The following is an 8,057-nucleotide window of genomic DNA, read 5'->3' on the forward strand; positions in this document are numbered from 1 at the left end:
GCAGCTGCTTGAAGCTAGAAAAAAAGCAAAGAAACAGATTCTAGAATCTCCAGGAGGAACCCATTTTAGGCTTGTGACCTCCATTTTAGGCTGGCAACCCATTTTAGGTTTGTGACCTCCAGAAGTATAAGACAATGAATTGTTTTCAGTCACTAAATTTGTCACAGCAGCAATAGATAGTTAATAGAACACTCTAGATTCTCACTCCCTGTGTGTCTACCTCATAGAATCTGCTCCCCTCCAGTCTGGGCAGAATCTGTGAACATGATGGGGTCTGGCTGCTGTGATTATCCCGACGAGTGAATCAAAAGGCAGCTGAGCCAGGCTGGCCTTACCTTATCAATAACCTGTAACAGACCCAGGACCTTTCCTGGAAGGATATTTGCAGGGTACTCTCTGTTGCTAGCTCCCAGGATGGGGGCATATAACAGCAACTGGAGAGTCCTCTAGTTGTTGACATTTGATTCTGGACTGACAGCCAATAAGACCATATCCTCAGTCTTATAGCTGAAGGACCTGAATTCTTCTGAGGTGTATGGAAGCTTCAGATGATGCTGTTGCTGGCCACCACTTACATTTCAGCCTCGTGAAACACCCTGGGTGGACAGTGAAAATGACCAGGGCTTGTGACCCGAGAGCTGGGAGCTTATACATGAGTGTGCTTTGACGCCATGTAAATTGTGGCAAACTGTAATGCTACACTAAGAGAGGAATCCAACGTTATATGGGGGAAATGCCTGGTTTCACTAGCAATAAAAGCCATACTGTGACAGTACATTAAATGAGTGACATAGAAACATCTGCAGAAGGCCACGTGCCGAGAGGCAGAGCCAGATACATGCTTGCGTCCTGGAGACATGGGGAGTTGGCACAGTGGCTTGCTTACACAATTGCTTATCCCTTCGACCTGGCAATGAGTAAGAAGTCAGTTCATAGAAAATGTTTGGAGTGAGAATGTTTATGAGCATGAAATCAATGGAATTAAGGAAAGCGTGGCACCCGTGAGTGCTAAGCAAGCATGATTTTTAAAATTATTATTTTATAATTTATTTCTGCATACAGAACTGGCGTACAGGCCAGAGTTGCAGGGGGTGGTGAGAGGATTCACCAGAGACAGAGTGGGGAGCAGAACAGGCCGACTGATGAAGTGCACTGCTGAGGGGAGCAGCGGGTGGGACAGGAGAGGTCTGCCGCTCCACGTGGGTCACCTCCAGGCTGGGGATCAAACTCCCACTGAAGTGGCTGCAGCTCACTTGCAGTGCTGCGCTTTAACCCTTTGCACCACCAGGGCGGGCCAGCAAGCATGGTATTGAATCGAAACACCAAGGAGAATGTCAGTCATTGGGGCATCTTGGTGGCTCCTGTGGGAGCTCGGGAATATGAGGACGCAGGAGTGACTCCACTATGGGTTACCTGGGCGTCCTGAGACCAGTCACTGTCCTCGCTGCTCCCTTCCCTCATCTCTATCTTACGGGGTCACCAGGAGACCTGAATGACACCCGTCAAATTCAGCACAGTTCCTGGTCTGCACCATTCCCATTTCTATTAGTATCATTTTCAAAACTGGGTTGAAAGCCATTTCGTCCTTGGTGCCTTCAAATCTCTGGCCTCAGTCTGGTTAGCAGCAACGCGGGGGAGGCTGTGGCGGCCGGTCGCAGGAGGCTTCTGGACCTGGAGTGGAGCAGTGGTGGCGTGGGCAAGAGGGAGAACAGCTCGAGTCTCCCTGAGGTCACTGCAGGAATTAAATACGCACACGAAGAGGGTCGTGCTACTTGGCACAGACAATGCACAGCAAACCTTAGTTGTGCCTTAGTTGTGGTTGTTATTATATTTCTTGGGGAGGGGCCAGTGGAGGGAGTGTGGTGTCACACTGCAGAGCTTTAATCCTGTTCTTACGCAGTGACCCCTGCCCATCCTTTGTGCTTGGGGCTAGCTCACGTTTTTTTTTTTTTTTTTTTTCTTTTCTCTGCCCCATGGTTCCTGCGTGGCTGGCTCTGGTCTTGAGCTCCTGTGGGTTTTGCCTTGGTAATTGCCCACCTCATCCCTTTGGAGTGGGACTTCACATTCTGCATTGTTTGTGATGGCTCCAGAGGATCGGTGGGTGAGGGGGGCAGAGAGGGGGGCGGAGGAGGGAGGATGGATGGAGATACTTTGGAGGCCTACACAGTAGCCTGACAGTTGTGTCCTGCGGGGACACAGGGAGTTGAGAGGAGATGGATGGTGGGTGGGTGGGGGCAGCTTCTTTTGGCCCCCAGTATTCTGCTGGCTGAATGTTTCCAGGGGTCACCTCTGCTGTCCTGCAAGCCCCAGGAGGCTATTAGACTCAGTTTCCATGGCAGCTGGGGAACTAAGCACTTAGCAGGTATGTTCGCTGAGAAGTTAATTTTTTAAAATGAGATATGAACTCCAATTAGCATCGCAATTTAGGAGTTGTGGCAGTAGCTGGTGGGCAGGTAAGAGCTTCACTTATATTTTTTCTGTGTCCATTGTCTAGAAACCTCATGCTTCTTTTCAGCTCGAATGAGTTTACCTTTAAGCATCAGGTCATCTGTACCTGTTGCTGGGCCTTGGCCTGGAAGCAGAGGAAGACAGTCTGGCCTCTGCTGGTTACATATCTCTCTAGGGGCCCGTCTTTGTACCCCTGGTGCTGGTGCTGAGAGTGGTCTGAAGGCTGAGACAGAGAGAAGCAGGTGCAGAACTAACTTCCACACCCTGGGAGGAGACAGCAACAGATACGGTCCCCTTGGGTCACTTTGAGGAAGATCAGGTGGGAGAGAGATGGGCCCAGAGGAAAGGACCCCTCCTCTGCTGACCAGAGTTGACCAGCCTGGGGCTAAAGAGGAACCAATGTGTGCTGAGTAGCTGTAAGGTCCCTTTTACAAAGAAACCCAACTGGTCAGTTAACAGATTTATTGAGCACCTACTATATAACCAGACTTTCCCAGGACCAGAGCATCGCTAGTTTTGCTCCACAAGTACCATGCGTCAATACCGCTGACCAGATCACTATCCGTTCTGAGTAATGAGTGTCCAGACGGCTGCTGGTTAAATATCTCGATTCCCCCCAGGTTAAGAAATAGGAAATAAAACAGACTTACTTTCTGGTTGAAGGGGACAGACAGTGAACATATGCCCATCAGTATATGGGAGGGGATGATAAAGGCCGGGGGAAAAAAACGAATCAGGGGTTGTGTATGGTTAAGCCATTTGCGATTTCGTAGCTGAAGCTGGGCTGATGGGTGGGAAGGCCGAGCACTTGACCTCTGCCCGCAGTTTTGCCAAAGGGACCATGAGAGCATCCGACATGAGCCTATGGTCCCTTAGGGGATTAGGGAAGAGTGATGGCTCCTGATGTGCCTGGGGTGCGTTTACCCAGCCCTGGCTGTGGGCAGCTTCCGAGCGAGGTGCTGGAACTCCAGCAGGTACAGAAACAGGCAAGGTCCTGGCTTGGGGAGTTGCAGTGCAGGAAAAAAGGGTTCTAAGTAATTGTGCAGATTCCCAGTTCTTGAAAATGAGGCAGGGGATGGCCCAGGGAGGTAGAAGCAGGGTTCAGTGCTATCCTGGGGGTGTGGGGGAGACCTCCCTGAGGATGCATTAGTAGATTGTTTCGCTCCCCCCCCACCCTTCTTTTGCCTTGTTGTGGTGGTGGTCTTCTAAGCGCCTTGACTTTTTATTTATTTATTTTTGAGTTGCGGATAGCAACATTGTTAGATACATATTTTTTGGTGCTCCTACAAGCTATTAATTGTTACCATTTTGTAGCGTTGTTTTACTCCTTGATGGTTTTATTGTCTTGTTTCTGTCAGGTCAGATAACTAGCGACAGCGGATGACATACCGATTTTAATGAAACAAGAAGCAACATTCAGAAAAGCATTCTTTCTCCTGAGTCCTCTAAAAATGAATTCAGGATGCAATAGATGTAACCAGTGGCTTCATAAAAACAATGGCGTAATGTGGGATAAAATCTCCAGCGGTATCTAGCCGCTCCAGCCCTGGACGGCCACATTCTTGTCATTACCTACAGAAATGGCCTACTTAGAAACTTCCTTTGATTCATTGGCGATTTCCTAGCTTTCCCTCTTCTCTAGTTGCAAGGAGAAAGGTAAAAAAAAAAAAAAAAAAGTGTGTCATCGAGATAAACTCAATGACGTGGAAGAGAATCACCCCTTCCCGTCTGGTTTCCGACATGCTCCTTCCTTTGTGGGTGCCTGCTGGCCTGAACCTGTCTGATCGCCTGTTGTTTGCAACTCTGATGCTGTCCAGAGTCACTTAGCAGGCCCTTGGCTCCTTAGCCAGAGCACAGAGACACTCGTATGACCAGCACCCGGCTCAGAACCACCCAGTCCTCACCTTCTCCTGTGCATCCTTAGAATTCTGGGAGGAGTGTGTTGGGAGGGAGCCCAGATCCTGCCCTGGGAATTTTCTGGAAGAGGGGGAAGAATTTCTGTCTAAGGAACAACAAATGAGTGGCAGGGGCTGGGAAAAGCCCAGGGCTTTCTTCCCAGGCCCTGGGAAGTAAGACCTATTTATAGGGTGCTTCTTGATAAGTCTTAAAAATTCATTAAATTTTTTTTTCAATAAGTCTCACCAAAATAAGTTTTGCCTGGGGGTGGCAAAGAACATGCCCACCTTTTGGACCTATGCTCTATCACTTTGTCTTACCTGGCCGCTTGGATACTGGGGTACTTCTTGCAGATGGGAAAACTGCCACATCTGGAACACAGTATTCCTTCCAGTGTCAGCAAGGCCAGCTTGCTGATTGCTGCTACCCCTGGCATGGCTGGCCTTGCCCAAGAGGCTGCTGGACCAGCGCTGAAAGACAGTGGCTCTCTGCCAGGGATGGAGCATAGCTTAACTTGATTGACAGCTACCTTGTCCGAGATGCTAGGTTAAGTGCTTCACGTGGGTTGTCTTATCTTGTTCTGATGGCATCCTCACGAGCGAGGTGTTTTCTTTTTTTTTGGCGTCACAATTTTGCAGACAAAAAGACCTCCAAGGCCCGGAAAAATTAGGTAATTGGTTGATGGGAACCCAGCTAGTGGGTGGAAGAGTTTGCAGCCGGCACCTGTTAAACACTTTGTGCTCAGTGCAAACCCGGTCAACAGCAGGGGCACGTTTGCACCCCTGGGCCTGGTATACCCAGCCCTGTGCCCAGCCCCACAGCGGTGTGTCACGACCATGGTGGAGCTGAGGGACAGTCCTGTGTCCACCCCACTGGAGAAGTGGCAGCCAGAGAAAGAGGATTGAAACCTGCTAAAAGCAGAGAGGTAATTTCCTTACTCATTTTTCAGTTTTTCTTTCTTTCTAGGGGAGACATTTGGGGCCACGAGGTGTCTGTCCAGGGGCCCAAGTAGCTAAAAGGGACCACGTCACAGTGGGGATGTGGGAACCCCCGTGAGGTCCTCAGTACCTCACGTGAGGTCAGGGAGCGGGGCGTGTACAGAAAGTTGGGAACCTGGAGGAAAAGGAGACAGGAAGCTTAATGGGCCCTGAGAAGAGAATGGAGAATGACCGCCAAGAATGACCCCAGAGAAATAACTGAGCTCCACGCTCAGGGGAAGAAATCCTGAAAGGAGAACTTAGAATTTGCTGTGGGTCACTGGGGCCCCCAGAAATACCCCCCCCCCACCCCAGTGGGCTTCAGTTTCTTCAGCTGGTAACCTGGGATCAGATGGCCTGTGTGGTCTGAGTGACGCTGGGGTTCTACTGAGGACAGTGACGAAGCATGTCCATTGGTGGGAGTTGAAATTGAGCCAGGTTTTATTTTTCAGGGGGCTGACTCCCCGTGACCTGACTTCTGGGCCCCCAAGTCCCAGGTCTCAGGCCCTCCCTGCTTGGGAAGGAGCTGGAGAGCGAGTAGAGGTCTCCCCTACCCTGGGGAAGTGGGCACGGCGGGGCTGGGTGCCCGTCTCCCAGAATAACCGCATCCCTCCCTGCATCTGCCATCCTGGCTGCAAACTCCCTCCCATTGGCTGCTCCCGCTCCCTGCCGTCTGGCAGGCGCCGCTTTCCAGGTTTTTGTGGCACCCACTACCAGTCCTCCTGGGCGCTCCAGCTTGTAGGCTTCTCCCCCCAGGTGGCTGGGCAGGCTCACACTAGCAGCTCTTCTCCTCTTCTGCATCCTGCCTCATTTCACCCCCAGATCGTGGAGGACAGAGGCGTGGTTTGCAAAAGTGGAAAGGACTCGGAGGTGGTGCCCGGGGGTCTTGAGTTCATGCCACCATGTCACACAAGTCTGGGCACAAGTCTGCCCATCTCCTGGACCTCAGCATCTCAGAAGTATCTTTGCTGGGATCAGGCACCAGCCAGGCATAACAGCAAAACTGGTCCCAAATATGGGTTTCTTTTGGAGCATCTGCTCCTTCCACGTGCCTAGGTTGGTGGTGCCGGAGCCCGTAGTCCTCAGGCAGGATGTCGTCCCAATGCTGGCCATCAGGCGGCTGTGTCAGGGGCTCACAGCTGGGGTCCTGCGATGGGTGGTGCCTCTGTGACCCCCAGGTCCCCATCCTTATGTTGAAATGCTCACCCCCACTGTGGGGTATTTGGAGGCGGAACCATGGGAGGTGACTGGGTCATGATGGCACAAGTGCTCTTAGGAAAGGCCAGAGAGCTCTGGCTCTCTCTCTGCCTGGTGAGGGTGCAGGGAGGAGCTGGCAGCCTGCCCCGGGAGAGGGCGCTCACCAGAACGCCACCCCGCAGGTACCTTGACCTCCTAGCCTCCAGGACTGTGAGAAAGGAACTTCTGTTGTTTCTAAGTCACTGTCAATGGCATGTTAATGGAGCCGTCCCAGGTGACCATGGCCAGCTCCTTCATTGGTCAGCGCCCACATCAGCAATTCAAACACCAGGGCAATCGCACAGCCCTGGTGGGAGGACTCGAAGGCATCAGTGCAGGATGAGAGCAGTGGCTTTGGGGGCTGCAAAGCCATAGTCACAAGTGCGCCCTCAGTCCCGTTGTCTGCCCTGCCTGGGGGAGCAGTGGGCCTCGATTTTTCACTCATCTACTCTTGACCATCTTGTTCACATGGAATTTGCTCTCTCCCAGCTCCGGGTCTGTCTGTGACTCAGGCCTGGAGAGGTGAGTGTTTCTTCTCCTGGTGACAGGTGAGGGGTGAATCAAACCCAAAGGACCCCTTCAGAGCCATCCTAAGGGCAGACGTGGACCTGACCCCTGGGGACACAAGTCCTCCTGCTGCGGGAACAGCTGGCATAGGCCTGGCCACAACTAGGACAACTGGGTTCTTCCTCTAAGATTATTCTCAGTAGCATGAGTGGGAGAGATACCGTCTCCTTTTGGTTCTGAGCTTGAAGGATGTGACTCATGACTGCTCCTTCGTGTAGAGGAAGGCTGTCTGGGTAGAGAAAGATGGAGCCAAGTGGAACAAACAAACATGAGATGAAGAGGGGAGGGGGGAGCCTGGCGGCATCAAGTCCTGGCCCTGTGCTCCCTAGTGCCCTGGCTCCCCCGTCCTTCCTAAGTTGGAGTAAAAGATGGGGCTCAGCAAGATGTGGGGTACACTTGGTGACCGGGGAAGACTCTTAAAATAAAGCTAAATATGATCTCCTAGCTGCATAAAGTAAGAGAGTGGGTCTTGTGGGTACCCAGGGGAAGAGCATTCCGTGGAGAAGGAATAGCAAGTGCAAAGGCCCTGAGGCAGCTCACAATGTATTCAAGGGTAGTGCGAGGCCCCGTGAGGCTGGACTGAGTGAGAAGTGACTGGCTTATCCTACACCTACTCTTGGGTGTGTCTCAGTGGTGGAGTTCCTCTGTCTCCTCTAGAGTTGCAACCAGGGCCTGGACCATAACTTCAAGCACGTTGGTGTCAAACTGCCATGGCCTGGAAGGTCAGAGGCCAGTGCTGAGGCCTTTTCTGGCTCTGTAATTAGCTTCGTGTACTAGTGCCCAGGATCTGTGGGTCACTACTCTTTCTATAAGCATCTGGCGCAGGGAACACTTGCTTATGGCTAGAGTAGATGGGAAAACTTCAATGGAAAGGATTTCTCTCATGACAATTGTTGAGGTGTGACATTCCATGAACACATGCCAATTTGCTCC

Source organism: Condylura cristata, unplaced genomic scaffold (assembly GCF_000260355.1).
Source record: "Condylura cristata isolate star-nosed mole 26May11 unplaced genomic scaffold, ConCri1.0 scaffold00015, whole genome shotgun sequence".
Taxonomy (NCBI): domain Eukaryota; kingdom Metazoa; phylum Chordata; class Mammalia; order Eulipotyphla; family Talpidae; genus Condylura; species Condylura cristata.